The sequence below is a fragment of the Schistocerca piceifrons genome, chromosome 9 (genome assembly GCF_021461385.2).
Source record: "Schistocerca piceifrons isolate TAMUIC-IGC-003096 chromosome 9, iqSchPice1.1, whole genome shotgun sequence".
In the NCBI taxonomy this organism is placed as follows: Eukaryota; Metazoa; Arthropoda; class Insecta; order Orthoptera; family Acrididae; genus Schistocerca; species Schistocerca piceifrons.
In genome coordinates this window covers 211,342,543-211,358,891 of record NC_060146.1, presented here as the reverse complement: position 1 = coordinate 211,358,891, position 16,349 = coordinate 211,342,543, and the positions used below count along the sequence as shown (strand labels likewise).

At 44.5% G+C, this 16,349-nt stretch overlaps 2 non-coding genes across 2 annotated transcripts; both read left to right on the top strand.

Moving 5' to 3' along the window:
* The first annotated feature begins 230 nt into the window (after positions 1-230).
* Positions 231-305, top strand: Trnah-gug. Its single transcript has one exon. It is a non-coding gene; the product is annotated as a tRNA-His (tRNA).
* A 4,130-nt stretch (positions 306-4,435) lies between these two features.
* On the top strand, positions 4,436-4,510 carry Trnas-cga. The gene has a single exon. It is a non-coding gene; the product is annotated as a tRNA-Ser (tRNA).
* Positions 4,511-16,349: the final 11,839 nt, after the last annotated feature.

Genomic DNA, 16,349 nt, shown 5'->3' with positions numbered 1-16,349 from the left:
GCTCTACCGAATGAGCTGCCAGGAAGATTCTTATCGGTGCACACTCCGCTGTAGAGTGAAAATTTCATTCTAGAAACATCCCCCAGGCTGTGGCTAAGCCATGTCGCGGCAGTATCCTTTCTTTCAGGAGTGCTAGTTCTGCAAGGTTCGCAGGAGAGCTTCTGTAAAGTTTGGAAGGTAGGAGACGAGGTACTGGCAGAAGTAAAGCTGTGAGGACGGGGCGTGAGTCGTGCTTGGGTGGCTCAGTTGGTAGAGCATTTGCCTGTGAAAGGCAAAGGCCCCGAGTTCGAGTCTCGGTCCGGCACACAGTTTTTATCTGCCAGGAAGTTTCATAACCGCGCACACTCCGCTGCAGAGTGAAAATCTCATTCTAGACGCGTCTCATATGTCAATTCCTTGGCCCCGTGCACACCTTGGTCGTAGTCTTTCAGTATTAAATGATCAGACCACCGTTCCAAAATATTAGCTGACGACGTTGTACTTCTTCGCGGATCGCCAGCTGTCTATACATTATTCCAGCACGATACGTTCCTTGTTAGCAGGCGCGTCCCTACTCTCTGTAACAATCCGCCCCGCAACTCAAGCCACAGTACTCTGCCCTACCTTGCTGCTACTGAATGTTGTACGACTGACAGAAAGTACAAGTCAAATTAAAATGTAATGTATGACTTCGACTTGAATCCTGAGATACAGGCCCGTTGCCAGGTGTTTTGCTGCTCTGGGCGAGAACTGAAATTGACGCCCCCTCTTTTTTTTCTGCTATCGGTCTCCCGGATACCACAGCCCCCCTTCCCCCCTTCACCACCAACAACATTCAACGGCACAACAATTCAAGTTTCCTATTGTACTTCTAATCGAGAAGGAGCGCCGGTCCCCTACACGAATCCGCCCGGCGGATTTGTGTCGAGGTCCGGTGAGCCGGCCAGTCTGTGGATGGTTTTTAGACGGTTTCCCATCTGCCTCGGCAAATGGGGGCTGGGTCCCCTTATTCCACCTCAGCTACACTATCTACATCTACATCTATACTCCGCGAGCCACCTTACGGTGTGTGGCGGAGGGTACTTATTGTACCACTATCTGATCCCCCCTTCCCTGTTCCATTCACGAATTGTGCGTGGGAAGAACGACTGCTTGTAAGTCTCCGTATTTGCTCTAATTTCTCGGATCTTTTCGTTGTTATCATTACGATAGATATATGTGGGCGGTAGTAATATGTTGCCCATCTCTTCCCGGAATGTGCTCTCTCGTAATTTCGATAATAAACCTCTCCGTATTGCGTAACGCCTTTCTTGAAGTGTCCGCCACTGGAGCTTGTTCAGCATCTCCGTAACGCTCTCGCGCTGACTAAATGTCCCCATGACGAATCGCGCTGCTTTTCGCTGGATCATGTCTATCTCTTCTATTAATCCAACCTGGTAAGGGTCCCATACTGATGAGCAATACTCAAGAATCGGACGAACAAGCGTTTTGTAAGCTACTTCTTTCGTCGATGAGTCACATTTTCTTAGAATTCTTCCTATGAATCTCAACCTGGCGCCTGCTTTTCCCACTATTTGTTTTATGTGATCATTCCACTTCAGATCGCTCCGGATAGTAACTCCTAAGTATTTTACGGTCGTTACCGCTTCCAATGATTTACCACCTATGGCATAATCGTACTGGAATGGATTTCTGCCCCTATGTATGCGCATTATATTACATTTATCTACGTTTAGGGAAAGCTGCCAGCTGTCGCACCATGCATTAATCCTCTGCAGGTCCTCCTGGAGTACGTACGAGTCTTTTGATGTTGCTACTTTCTTGTAGACAACCGTGTCATCTGCAAATAGCCTCACGGAGCTACCGATGTTGTCAACTAAGTCATTTATGTATATTGTAAACAATAAAGGTCCTATCACGCTTCCCTGCGGTACTCCCGAAATTACCTCTACATCTGCAGATTTTGAACCGTTAAGAATGACATGTTGTGTTCTTTCTTCTAGGAAATCCTGAATCCAATCACAAACCTGGACCGATATTCCGTAAGCTCGTATTTTTTTCACTAAACGTAAGTGCGGAACCGTATCAAATGCCTTCCTGAAGTCCAGGAATACGGCATCAATCTGCTCGCCAGTGTCTACGGCACTGTGAATTTCTTGGGCAAATAGGGCGAGCTGAGTTTCACATGATCTCTGTTTGCGGAATCCATGTTGGTTATGATGAAGGAGATTTGTATTATCTAAGAACGTCATAATACGAGAACACAAAACATGTTCCATTATTCTACAACAGATTGACGTAAGCGAAATAGGCCTATAATTATTCGCATCTGATTTATGACCCTTCTTGAAAATGGGAACGACCTGCGCTTTCTTCCAGTCGCTAGGTACTTTACGTTCTTCCAGCGATCTACGATAAATTGCTGCGCAGACAAGTTCTCCACGTACGCGTACACCACCGTTACACTACCACGCAAACAAAACACTCATATGGTATGAGACGGTCTCTGGGGCGTCCACTGGGGGGCCGAACCGCACAATAACCCTGGGTTAGGTGTGGGGCGGCGGAGGGGCGAAGTGGACTGCGGTAGTCGTCGTGGGGTTGTAGACCACTGAGGCTGCGGCGGGGACAGAGTCTCTCCGTCGTTTCTAGGTCTCCGGTCTAACAACCCTACCACAACAAAGGTCAAAATTTAATAATGATTGTGGTGTTCCTCTCGCTGCTAAATACTGCATTTTCGGGCAACAACAAAGTTATATTATGTGGCAGGTGTCATTAGAGCACAGTTAATAAAGTCATTTCATGTAATAATGAATAAACTAGGCACTCATCTTTTCGTGTTTCCCACGTTGGTCTCGTTAGAAAATCATGGCTCAATCGTCGAAAATCTAGGTGGTGACGATTCCAAGCTCGGATGCAAAGAGGCCTAGGTTTTATTCTGCTATATTCAAAAGTTTTGTAGATGCGCTTCACAAACCATTCTTGAAGATTAAACCTTTCAAAGTCAGCACAATGGTGATGCAAAAAAATAATCAGCACTCCAAATTTAAGTTACACTTCTTTTTTATTACTATTGTTGCAATATCACATAACACACAAAACATTACTTCACAATACAAAACATACTTGAAAACATCTTCGTCACTGTTAATGTTCACATTTTATAGCTGACTACAATATGCGTCTTTCCAACATGACGTCCAAGACTTGACTTTTTCAAGGTCCGACTCTCTAACTAACTGCTTACGCGCCCAAAAATCAATAATTACAAGTACGTCAAAGATCATAGTGACAAAAGAAAGAATACACACAACAATAATATCATTGCAATATAAACATATCGATGTATCAAAGTACCTCTACATTAATGAAATCAAATCTGAATGTTGTCTCAGAAATATGTAAACTACTTTACAGAAACACAGTAGAATATTGCTGGTATCGAGAGGTTGAGTTGAGGTGCCGTAATGGTTACGTAATTCAAGTACCATTACACCGGTTAACATAACATAACACAACATCTAATCAGTAAAATAAGGTGACCAGATATCATGATTTTTCGGAGACAGTTCTCAATTTCCCATTTTTTGTCTTCAATTTTTGAAATTTCCGAAACTAACTGAAACAGGAATAATCTACCGAAAATTTCAGGCTAACACTCAACTGAATACGTTGATCAGCTGAAACATTACGTCCACTGCCCACCGCCACGTTGGATGCCGCCTGGACCGGGCGCTGTGGTCGAGCGGTTCTAGCCGCTTCAGTCCCGAACCGCGCTGCTCCTATGGTCGTAGGTTCCAATCCCGCGTCGGGCATGGATGTGTGTGATGTCCTTAGGTTAGTTAGGTTTAAGTAGTTCTAAGTTCTAGGGGACTGATGACCTCAGATGTTAAGTCCCATAGTGCTCAGAGCCATTTGAACCATATGACGCAGCCTAGTGGCGTTGTGGTCACGTGACGCGGTAACAGCAGAATGCAAGCGGAGCAGGTACGGACGGGGGACCAATCTAGCGAAGATACGGGCTGCAGATACGGGGAAATCCATCAAGATAAACGACTTTGACAAAGGGCAGATTATTATTACGCAGAGCCTGTGAACGAGTGTCTCGAAAAGGACGAACCTGGTCGAATATTCACGTGCTGTTCTTGTGAGTATTTATGGAAGAAATAGGACAGCGAAACTATCACTAGGCGTTAAATAGTCGGACTTCACGAGTCTTGTGTGCTTCGTAAAGTAGTAGAGATGGTGAAACTTCCTGGCAGATTAAAACTGTGTGCCGGACCGAGACTCGAACTCGGGACCTTTGCCTTTCGCTGGCAAGTGTTCTACCAACTGAGCTACCCAAACACGATTCACGCCCTGTCCTCACAGCTTTACTTCTGCCAGTACCTCGTCTCCTACCTTCCAAACTTAACAGAAGCTCTACTGCGAACCATGCAGGACGGGGCGTGAGTCGTGCTTGGGTAGCTCAGTTGGTAGAGCACTTGCCCTCGAAAGGCAAAGGTCCCGAGTTCGAGTCTCGGTCCGGCACACAGTTTTAATCTGCCAGGAAGTTTCATAACAGCGCACACTCTGTAGTGCTACAACGAGGAAAATTAATATTACGACGAAGTCAAACCTTATTTTCATGATTTAAAGAAGTATTCATGATATTAAAATGTAATTATAATTTTATTATTTTCATTTTTGTGCTTAGTGTATCAAAGTCTTTCTAGTGCACGGAATAATTAGCATTGTTTGTACTACGAAAATATATATGATTGTTGAGGGTTAAGCATGTAATAATTCGATGTAAGACATTTTGTTGAGTCTGAATTTTGTTCTCGTACTGGTCGGTAGAGAAGGAAAAGTTCCTTAATCGATGTGAAGGTATAGAGGCTGTAAAAAGGAGAGAGAGAGAAGGTAAATACAATTTATTTAGAACAAATATCTCGAAGGTGTAACGCTTTGTGATTTCCTATAACTAAAAGTTGTCCGCAGCTCGTGGTAGTGCGGTAGCGTTCTCGCTTCCCGCACCGGGTTCCCGGGTTCGATTCCCGGCGGGGTCAGGGATTTTCTCTGCCTCGTGATGACTGGGTGTTGTGTGCTGTCCTTAGGTTAAGTTAGGTTTAAGTAGTTCTAAGTTCTAGGGGACTGATGAACATAGATGTTAAGTCGCAGAGTGCTCAGAGCTATTTTTTGAACTAAAAATTGCAAGGTCTAAACTGGGCCTGTCCTAAATAACAGCGAAGAACATTTATGTTATCATATATTTTTTTCGTTTGATCACGGTTGTGATTCGCATGTTTCTTTTTGTTACGCGACGTGTTATGAATATTTTCATTATACGCGCAAAAGCGCACACAGCTTTAATCGAACCTGCGTCTTTCGGAAACGATAATCAGTACAATAATCAGTACAATTACGCGAATACCGTCTAAATCGCAACCGTGATCGCAAAAGTGTTTCCTGGACCAAATAATTCTTATAAAATGTGTATTCTCCAAAGCGAGCAGCATTGAACTATCGCTGACTCGCAACAATCGAAAGAGTAAAATCAATGCTTAAATAAAATTGCCACCTTTTAATAATTATTATTATCCATTAAATAAATAAATAAATAGCAATTCAGTGGCTATACAATCAATAAACAGAAGGGGCAATTCAACTCCGCTGCAGAGTGAAATTCTCATTCTAGTACAGACGGTGATCTGCCGGATCTCTGCCGAAAGATCGCGCAAGTGTTTCGAGCACACCGTTCATCGTAAACTGTCGAACATGGAGCTCCGCAGCAGGCCACACCCACGCGTTCACGTGTTTACCCGACGAAGTCGTCAGTTACGATTGCAGTGGGCAAGGGACCGTCGCGGTTCGATAATCGATCAATGGAAACGTATAGACTCTTCGGGTGAATCACATGTGTGTCGCTGGTCGCCGCCACATGGGCCGCCGACGAGGTGAACGGCGGCTCGAAATGTGCAGCGCGCCACGCACACATTCTGGTGGGAGCAGTACTGTGCTATGCGACACATTCTCCCGCTCTTGCACGGGACCTGCGGTAGCAATCGAAGACACACTGGCAGCTGCGAACCAGCAGCCTTCAGGCTTGATGTCTTCCCAGACGGCGATGTCATCTTTCAAGCCGGCCGAAGTGGCCGTGCGGTTAAAGGCGCTGCAGTCTGGAACCGCAAGACCGCTACGGTCGCAGGTTCGAATCCTGCCTCGGGCATGGATGTTTGTGATGTCCTTAGGTTAGTTAGGTTTAACTAGTTCTAAGTTCTAGGGGACTAATGACCTCAGCAGTTGAGTCCCATAGTGCTCAGAGCCATCATCTTTCAACAGTATAACTGTCCGTGTCTCGCAGCCAGAACCGTGCTACAGTGGTTTTATAGAGAACTCACGTTGATGATGTCTCAGCGACCGAATTCGCCTGATGTATATCCTAAAGAACCTATCTGGGTCGCTCTCGGGTGTCATAACCGCTCACGCTAATCACCACCCAGTTATTAACGAAAATTACATGACGTGTGATTAGAGATTTAATGGCAAAGAAATAATTCGGAGTAGGTATTAAAAACGACGGAGAAGAAATTAAAACTTTGAGGTTCGCCGATGACATTGCAATTCTTTCAGAGACAGCAAAGGACTTGGAAGAGAAGCTGGACAGTGTCTTGAAAGGAGGGTATAAAATGAACATCAACAAAAGCAAAACGAGGATAATGGAATGTAGTCGAATTAAATCTCGTTGATGCTGAGGGAATTAGATTAGGAAATGAGACAAGTAGTAAAGGAGTTTTGCTATTTGGGGAGCAAAATAACTGATGACGGTCGAAGTAGAGAAAATACAAAATGTAGACTGGCAATGGCAAGGAAAGCGTTTCTGAAGAAGAGAAATTTGTTAACATCGAGTATAGATTTAAGTGTCAGGAAGTCGTTTCTGAAAGTATTTGTATGGAGTGTAGCCGTGTATGGAAGTGAAACATGGACGATAAATAGTTTAGACAAGAAGAGAAGAGAAGCTTTCGAAATATGGTGCTACAGAAGAATGCTGAAGACTAGATGGGTAGATCACATAACTAATGAGGAAGTATTGTGTATAATTGGGGAGAAGAGGAGTTTGTGGCACAACTTGACAAGAAGAAGGGACCGGTTGGTAGGACATGTTCTGAGGCATCAAGGGATCACAAATTTAGCGTTGGAGGGCAGCGTGGAGGGTGAAAATCGTAGCCGGCCGCGGTGGTCTCGCGGTTCTAGGCGCGCAGTCCGGAACCGCGCGACTGCTACGGTCGCAGGTTCGAATCCTGCCTCGGGCATAGATGTGTGTGATGTTCTTCGGTTAGTTAGGTTTAAGTAATTCTGAGTTCTAGGGGACTGATGACCACAGACGTTAAGTCCCATAGTGCTCAGAAACATTTTTAGAAAATCGTAGAGGGAGACCAGGAGATGAATACACCAAGCAGATTCAGAAGGATGTAGGCTGCAGTAGGTACTGGGAGATGAAGAAGCTTGCACAGGATAGAGGAGCATAGAGAGCTGCAACAAACCAGTCACAGGACTGAAGACCACAACGACAACAACAAGCATCTCCGCAAACCTACTAGCAAACTGTCGGATTCCTAATGCGCAGAATCAGTGTTGTATTTTTTTCCAGTGACGGACAAACAAGTTATTAAGCAGATGGTCATTATGTTTTGGCTCGTATGTGCGTACCAGGGCAACCAAATTTGTAATCAATTACTTATTTCATTTGATTGCAAGAAAATGGACTAGTAATGGCGTGGAACTATTTTCTATCGCGAATGAATTTTTCCTCGAATTTAGAACCTATGTCATATTGATGGGACACACGCCGAAGCATCAAACTTGGTCATCTAGATAATCGTTGTGGTATTTCGTTCCTATTTTAGAGTGAGCAGTGAATCTCATCTTTTTTCAGTATTCACTATCATCAGACTAAGTGAAGACTTCTTCTGTAACTGCTCCTTATGCTTTTGAAAACGAGTCGGTGCTTCAATTTTTACTCTTTTTCAATTTTTCTCCTCATTTGCCCAGTTTTTTCACAATTTGATTTGATTTGAAGATAAGATTGTCGCCTTTTGCTGCCCCTAAAACTTTCCAGGTCGCCTGGTCTTGCCTTGTGTTAGAAACGGTTGTGCTAAGATGAAGGAAATACTTCGTGACGTTCGCTTCAGAACTGGTCCAATAGAAATGAACTCATGTGGTGCTTTTAAAGGGACCCTACGAATTCCACATCTCTGTCAGTGGTGACCATTTTGCAGAACAGTAAATCTGTCAAACACGTGTGTTTCTGTATTAGATGTACACAAACAGTTGTACTTTTAAAATTCACGCCGGAGCAGTATAGTTGGCCCGGTCCATAGCTTCAGCTTTCACATTCCTCGGAATTCTGTGGATGGCGCAAGGCGGACGGATACAGAAGAAACCTGCGGTCGACGGCGATTTTAAGCAAACCGTGAGAGCGGGAGCAACCGCCGGCCTGGGATCGCACGCCGCCTGGCGGAGAAATCAGCACAGCCGTCGACCAGGAGACGCGTCGAGGCGCGCACTCCAACCAGGGGAGAGAATCCAGGGAGGTGGGGAGGATCAGAAGACAGAGCTACGGGAGAATGCAGTAGCAGTGAGGAAAAAAATTCTGAGTTCTGCAATATATGTCAGCTAGTAATAGCGCCTAAACTTTTCAAAAATCGCAAGGGGAGGTGCTACGCCAGGAAAAGGCATGGAGACACCGGAAGATTCTACACTACTGGCCATTGAAATTGCTACACCACGAAGATGACGTGCTACAGAGGTGAAATTTAACCGACCGGAAGAAGATGCTGTGATATGAAAATGATTAGCATTTCAGAGCATTCACACAAGGATGGCACCGGTGGCGACACCTACAAAGTGCTGACATTAGGAAAGTTTCCAACCGATTCCTCATACACAAACAGCAGTTAACCGGCGTTGCCTGGTGAAACGTTGTTGTGATGCCTCGTGTAAGGAGGAGAAATGCGTACCATCACGTTTCCGACTTTGATAAAGGTCGGATTGTAGCCTATCGAGATTGCCATTTATCTTATAGCGACATTGCTGCTCGCGTTGGTCGAGATCCAATGACTGTTACCAGAATAGGGAATCGGTGGGTTCAGGAGGGTAATACGGAACGCCGTGCTGGATCCCTACGGCCTCGTATCACTAGCAGTCGAGATGACAGGCATCTTATCCGCATGGCTGTATCGGATCGTGCAGCCACGTCTCGATCACTGGATCAACAAATGGAGGCGTTTGCAAGACAACACAAGACAACAACCATCTGCACGAACAGTTCGACGACGTTTGCAGCAGCACAGACTGTCAACTAGGAGACCATGGCTGCGGTTACCCTTGACGCTGCTTCACAGACAGGAGCGCCTGAGACTCAGCGACTAACCTGGGTGCACGAAAGACATTTTTCCGAATGATTCCAGATTCTATTTACAGCATCATGATGGTCGCATCCGTGTTTGGCGACATCGCGGTGAAGCGTGTATTCGTCATCGCCATACTGGCGCATCGCCCGGCGTGATGGTACGGGGTGCCATTAGTTACACGTCTCGGTCACCTCTTGTTCGCATTGACGGCACTTTGAACAGTGCACGTTACATTTCAGATGTGTTACGACCCGTGGCTCTACCCTTCAAAAAAATTCAAATGGCTCTGAGCACTATGGGAGTCAACTTCTGCGGTCATCAGTCCCTTAGAACTACTTAAACCTAACTAACCTAAGGACATCGCACCCATCCATGCCCGAGGCAGGATTCGAACCAGCGACCGTAGCGGTCTCGCGGTTCCAGACTGTAACGCCTAGAACCGCACGGCCACTCTGGCCGGCTCTAACCTTCATACGATCCCAGCGAAACCCTACATTTCAGCAGGATATTGCACGACCGCATGTTGTAGGTCCTGTACGGGTCTTTCTGGATACAGAAAATGTTCTACTGCTGCCCTGGCCAGCACATTCTCCAGATCTCTCACCAATTGAAAACGTCTGGTCAATGGTGGTCGAGCAACTGGCTCGTCACAATACGCCAGTCACTACTCTTGATGAACTGTGGTATCGTGTGGAAGCTGCATGGGCAGCTGTACCTGTACACGCCATCCAAGCTCTGTTTGACTAAATGCCCAGGCGTATCAAGGCCCTTATTGCGGCCGGAGGTGGTTGTTCTGGGTACTGATTTCTCAGGATCTATGCACCCAAACTGCGTGAAAATGTGATCACATGTCAGTTCCAGTATAATATATTTGTCCAATGAATACCCGTTTATCAATCAGGAAGGATATGGGTATTGAACTACCGAAGAATGAGATGAGTATGAAATTCTCTGAAACTATAGGCACTAAAATAATGAATACCGTAATAGGCAGGTGTGCTGAAGAGGAATATACATCTCTAAATCTCTAAAAAGGGCAATCACAGCAGTTCGACAAACAGTTATAGATATGAAGAAGGTAACTGCGGAGATACCTCGGATAACAAAATAAATATCTCACTTGATGAATCAAAGAAGGAAGCACAGAAATGTTCAGCAAGCTACAGGAATACAGAAATGTAAGTGACTTGGGAATGAAGTAAAGTGTAAAATCAGGGTCACTGTAGCGTAATAGCGCCAGGAAAAAAATGTGAAAAAATCTGAAAAAGAAATCTTCGTCGGAAGGTCTGACTCAGGATACAGAATAGTCAAAACAACCTTCTGTGAAATTAAAAGCAAAGGCGTCAACATTAAGAGCCCAAGAGTAATCTAACTGCTAAGGTCTGAGAAGAGACTGGATAGGTGAAAATAGTACACTCAGGGTCTCTACAGGAGGGGGGGGGGGGAGGGGGAGGGGGGACAGAAATGGCTTTAGCGATAAACTTAAATCGAAACTGGGTGAATTCGATTTATGTGGACGGATAAAAAAAGAAACGTATGACGGAGGAAGCACTACATGAAAAGCGGACCAGCAGTGGCAAAGAGGGAGTGGAGTGCTAATATAAGAGAAGAGGAGGTTCTCCAGAGAACTAGCGAAGAAAGAAAGATACGGAAAACACTGATAAGAAGAAGGGACAATATGGTAGGACATGTGTTAAAGTAACAGGGAATAATTTGAACGCTAAAGGAGGGAGCTGTACAGAGAGAAGCTGTAGGTGAAGGCAGACATTGGAATTTGTCCAACAGATCATTGAGAATGTCGGTTACAAGCGTTAGCCAGAAATGAAGAGGTTGTGCACACGAGAGGAATTCTTGCAGAGTCGCATCAAACCAATCGGAGGTGAGATTTGGAGAAAAAAAAAAAAAAAATTCTGAAGATGAAGTAGCATGAAAATAATCTGAAAAAGGTAAGGAACTTTAGAAAATTACAAATCATGTTTAACAGAAACCACTTTTCAGTTGCTCGCCTGAGAGGTGGCTAAACACTTATACAACTACCGTGGGCTACTGTAGACTATCAGAAGTAAGTGTAGACTAGCAGCCATGGTCAGTGAAGACTGTAACCGCCTTACCAGTACGTTAGGTATGTTGTATACATATCAGGCGTTATCTCATTTCGATCGCTTTGTTTCCATATGCGGCCTTGTCGTACTAGATTCCCTTGGAAGCTAGAAGTGATAAACCTTCGAGAAACTGAGTGAGAGTACCCAAAGAGCCGCATGACAAACGTAACATTTTTGCTCTGCTTCTCCGTTCCTTAGAAATAAACAGTATTTATAGCAAACTGAAACTGTCAACGTTTAATTCAGGTTTCATTCGAAAACTGTTAATTTGTGACGTGAAACAGAGGGATGGTGTAGCAAAATAAAAAAAGCGATACAGATTCATCATGCAGCGCTAGGAAACGCAATTTCCGCAACAAATAGATATAATAAAGAAAACTCAAAACAGGAACTTACCAAACAACGCAGCATTACTTCGTAGAGCTTATGTAAAACATGCTTCAGCTATTCATAAGCAACTTCCGCACTTCTCAATAATAATATGAAAGTCTTGCCTCTGGTCATAATGAAGAATGTTCCATTGCTTACAAACTAAGAACAATAATTATTTAGAATTTTTCCTCTTTTAGTTGCATCAAAAGTAATTGCTTTGCTTATATGAAGGTACAGAAGATAAGTGATCAACAGATTTTTCTTTCTTATAAAACGCTATTTATATCGAACAATGTGCGAGTGTAATTATACGGAAAAAACCAAACAAACAGAAAATGGTTCAAATGGCTCTGAGCACTATGGGTCTCGCCTAGAACCGCGAGACCACCGCGGCCGGCCATGGCAGTATTCACCTGAGCCAGCCCGCCAATGACGCGTTTGAGAAACTCTTCGATAGTTTCAGGAGGTGGAGGCTCGTACACATTGTCTTCAACATAGCCCCGCAGAAGAAACTGTAAACGTGTGAGATAAGGAGATCTTGGTGGCCAAGCTGTGTACAGTCCAAACAGGCACAGTATTAAATACTTCTCGGTGGTAATTTTGTGGAATCCTATCTTACGGGAAAATGAAGGTGTGGCACCAGGTAGTCCTGCAACATATCTAGACGTGTAATACCAGTGACAGTCCGTTCAAGAGGCAAAAAAATGGTTGGTACAGTTGAAACATCCCCTTAGTAAAACCAGTGAATGAATTACTGTACTGGTAAACCTCTTACGTTATTTGATTTTCAAACAGCTGAGCAAAACTGAATGTACTCAGACATTTTTACTTATTCTGATCATCACTAAACTGACACACAATATTTTTAGCGCAACGCAATCTGACTTTCAATAATCCCTACAAAAGAATGGCCCTGACTAACAATAACCTATACCTTTCATGAATCACTTACCTAAAAACATCTTCGTTACTCGAACTATTGCAATACAGCGAGCGCCAATACTGCCAGTTAAGGATTTTAACTACTGAAGGCACTAACTACTGATAGGCATAGTTAGCAAATGAAAGTTTTTGACAGAGAACAAACTATGTATTTACCTTAATAATGTTCAAAAGTCATAATATACAGGGTGTTACGAAAAGGTACGGCCAAACTTGCAGGAAACATTCCTCACACACAAAGAAAGAAAACATTTTATGTGCACATGTGTCCGGAAACGCTTACTTTCCATGTTAGAGCTCATTTTATTACATCTCTTCACATCACATCAATCATGGAATGTAAACACACAGCAAAAGAACGTACCAGCGTGACTTCAAACACTTTGTTTCAGGAAATGTTCACTGTGTCCTCCGTTAGCGAGGATATATGCATCCACCCGCCGTCGCATGGAATCCCTGATGCGCTGATGCAGCCCTGGAGAATGGCGTATTGTATCACAGCCGTCCACAATACGAGCACGAAGAGTCTCTACATTTAGTACCGGGGCTGCGTAGACGAGAGCTTTCAAATGCCCCCATAAATGAAAGTCAAGAGGGTTGAGGTCAGGAGAGCGTGGGGGCCATGGAATTGGTCCGCCTCTACCAATCCATCGGTCACCGAATGTGTTGTTGAGAAGCGTGCGAACACTTCGACTGAAATGTGCAGGAGCTCCATCGTGCGTGAACCACATGTTGTGTCGTACTTGTAAAGGTACATGTTCTAGCAGCACAGGTGGAGTATCCCGTATGAAATCATGATAACGTGCTCCATTGAGCGTAGGTGGAAGAACATACTGACGAAACTAAAATGAGCTCTAACATGGAAATTAAGCGTTTCCGGACACATGTCCACATAACATCGTTTCTTTATTTGTGTGTGAGGAATGTTTCCTGAAAGTTTGGCCGTATCTTTTTGTAACACTCTGTATATATCAGTTCATGATATCCAGAATCACAAATTTACTGTTTCTGATGGACAAACGTCCAGATCGTCCGCTCTCAAAACTCCGCCATCTCTCGTCCCACTTCCACCACTGCTGGCGGCTCACCCGCAACTGCGCAACGCTACGCGCTGCTCACATCCAACTGACCAACACTACAATGGCAGACAACAATGCAAACCAGCCACAGACTGCACCCAGCACAGCCAGTGATTTTCATACAGAGCGCTACGTGGCGTTACCAACATAAAAACCCAAACAGACTACTTACACAGTTTAACTGGAGTGAATGCACAGAAGACATCTCTTCTGTGTTGCAAGGTATTTTGGTTTCTGTGTACCCCATGTCCTCACATCATGGTGGTGAACGGTACCACTAAGGAGGAATGCTGCCTCGTCACAGGAACACTTTTCTCGTCAAGAAAATTATCTTCATTTTCCATTCTGTTCTTCATCACCATACATAACTCTGTTTATCGCTATCACTTAACGCCTGCAACAGTTTGCACTTGTACGGCTAACACTGCCGTCGCTGTCGTAAAATGTTCGACACCTTAGACTGAGCTGCGTTCGTTTCTAGACGTCTCTACTTGAGGACTTCCTTGGATTTCGCGGAGTGGCTGAGGCGGTTCTGCGACCATGTGGGCTGCAGATTCCTCGACTTGCGCCATGGGGTGGTGGGGTTTCAGGTTCCGCTGGATAGGTCAGGAGTCCACTACACGCAACAAGCGGCTACACGGGTAGCAGGGGTTGTGTGGCGTGGGCTGGGCGGTTTTTTAGGTTAGATGGCCTTGGGCAAGTACAGAAAGGGCAACAGCCTAAACTGGTGCGGGGCAAAGTCAGGACATGCGGGGACCGAGCAGCAATCGGTATTGTAATTGTCAACTGTCTAAGCTGCGTTGGTAAGGTACCGGAACTTCAAGCGCTGATAGAAAACACCGAAGCCGAAATCGTTATAGGTACAGAAAGCTGGCTGAAGCCAGAGATAAATTCTGCCGAAATTTTTACAGAGGTACAGACGGTGTTCAGAAAGGATAGATTGCATGCAACCGGTGGTGGAGTGTTCGTCGCTGTTAGTAGTAGTTTATCCTGTAGTGAAGTAGAAGTGGATAGTTCCTGTCAATTATTATGGGTGGAGGTTACAATCAACAACCGAGCTAGGTTAATAATTGGCTCCTTTTACCGACCTCCCGACGCAGCACCATTAGTGGCAGAACAACTGAGAGAAAATTTTGAATACATTTCACATAAATTTTCTCAGCATGTTATAGTCTTAGGTGGAGATTTCAATTTACCAGATATAGACTGGGACACTCAATGTTTAGGACGGGTGGTAGGGACAGAGCATCGAGTGACATTATACTGAGTGCACTATCCGAAAATTACCTCGAGCAATTAAACAGAGAACCGACTCGTGGAGATAACATCTTGGACCTACTGATAACAAACAGACCCGAACTTTTCGACTCTGTATGTGCAGAGCAGGGAATCAGTGATCATAAGGCCGTTGCAGCATCCCTGAATATGGAAGTTAATAGGAATATAAAAAAAGGGAGGAAGGTTTATCTGTTTAGCAAGAGTAATAGAAGGCAGATTTCAGACTACCTAACAGATCAAAACGAAAATTTCTGTTCCGACACTGACAATGTTGAGTGTTTATGGAAAAAGTTCAAGGCAATCGTAAAATGCGTTTTAGACAGGTACGTGCCGAGTAAAACTGTGAGGGACGGGAAAAACCCACCGTGGTACAACAACAAAGTTAGGAAACTACTGCGAAAGGAAAGAGAGCTTCACTCCAAGTTTAAACGCAGCCAAAACCTCTCAGACAAACAGAAGATAAACGAAGTCAAAGTTAGCGTAAGGAGGGCTATGCGTGAAGCGTTCAGTGAATTCGAAAGTAAAATTCTATGTACCGACTTGACAGAAAATCCTAGGAAGTTCTGGTCTTACGTTAAATCAGTAAGTGGCTCGAAACAGCGTATCCAGACACTCCAGGATGATGATGGCATTGAAACAGAGTATGACACTCGTAAAGCTGAAATACTAAACACCTTTTTACATAACTGTTTCACAGAGGAAGACGGCACTGCAGTTCCTTCTCTAAATCCTCTCACAAACGATAAAATGGCTGACATAGAAATAACTGTCCAAGGAATAGAAAAGCAACTGGAATCACTCAACAGAGGAAAGTCCACTGGACCTGACGGGATACCAATTCGATTCTACACAGAGTACGCGAAAGAACTTGCCCCCCTTCTAACAGCCGTGTACCGCAAGTCTCTAGAGGAACGGAGGGTTCCAAATGATTGGAAAAGAGCACAGGTAGTCCCAGTCTTCAAGAAAGGTCGTCGAGCAGATGCGCAAAACTATAGACCTATATCTCTGACGTGGATCTGTTGTAGAATTTTAGAACATGTTTTTTGCTCGAGTATCATGTCGTTTTTGGAAACCCAGAATCTACTATGTAGGAATCAACATGGATTCCGGAAACAGCGATCGTGTGAGGCCCAACTAGCTTTATTTGTTCATGAGACCCAGAAAATATTAGATACAGGCTCCCAGGTAGATGCTATTTTCCTTGA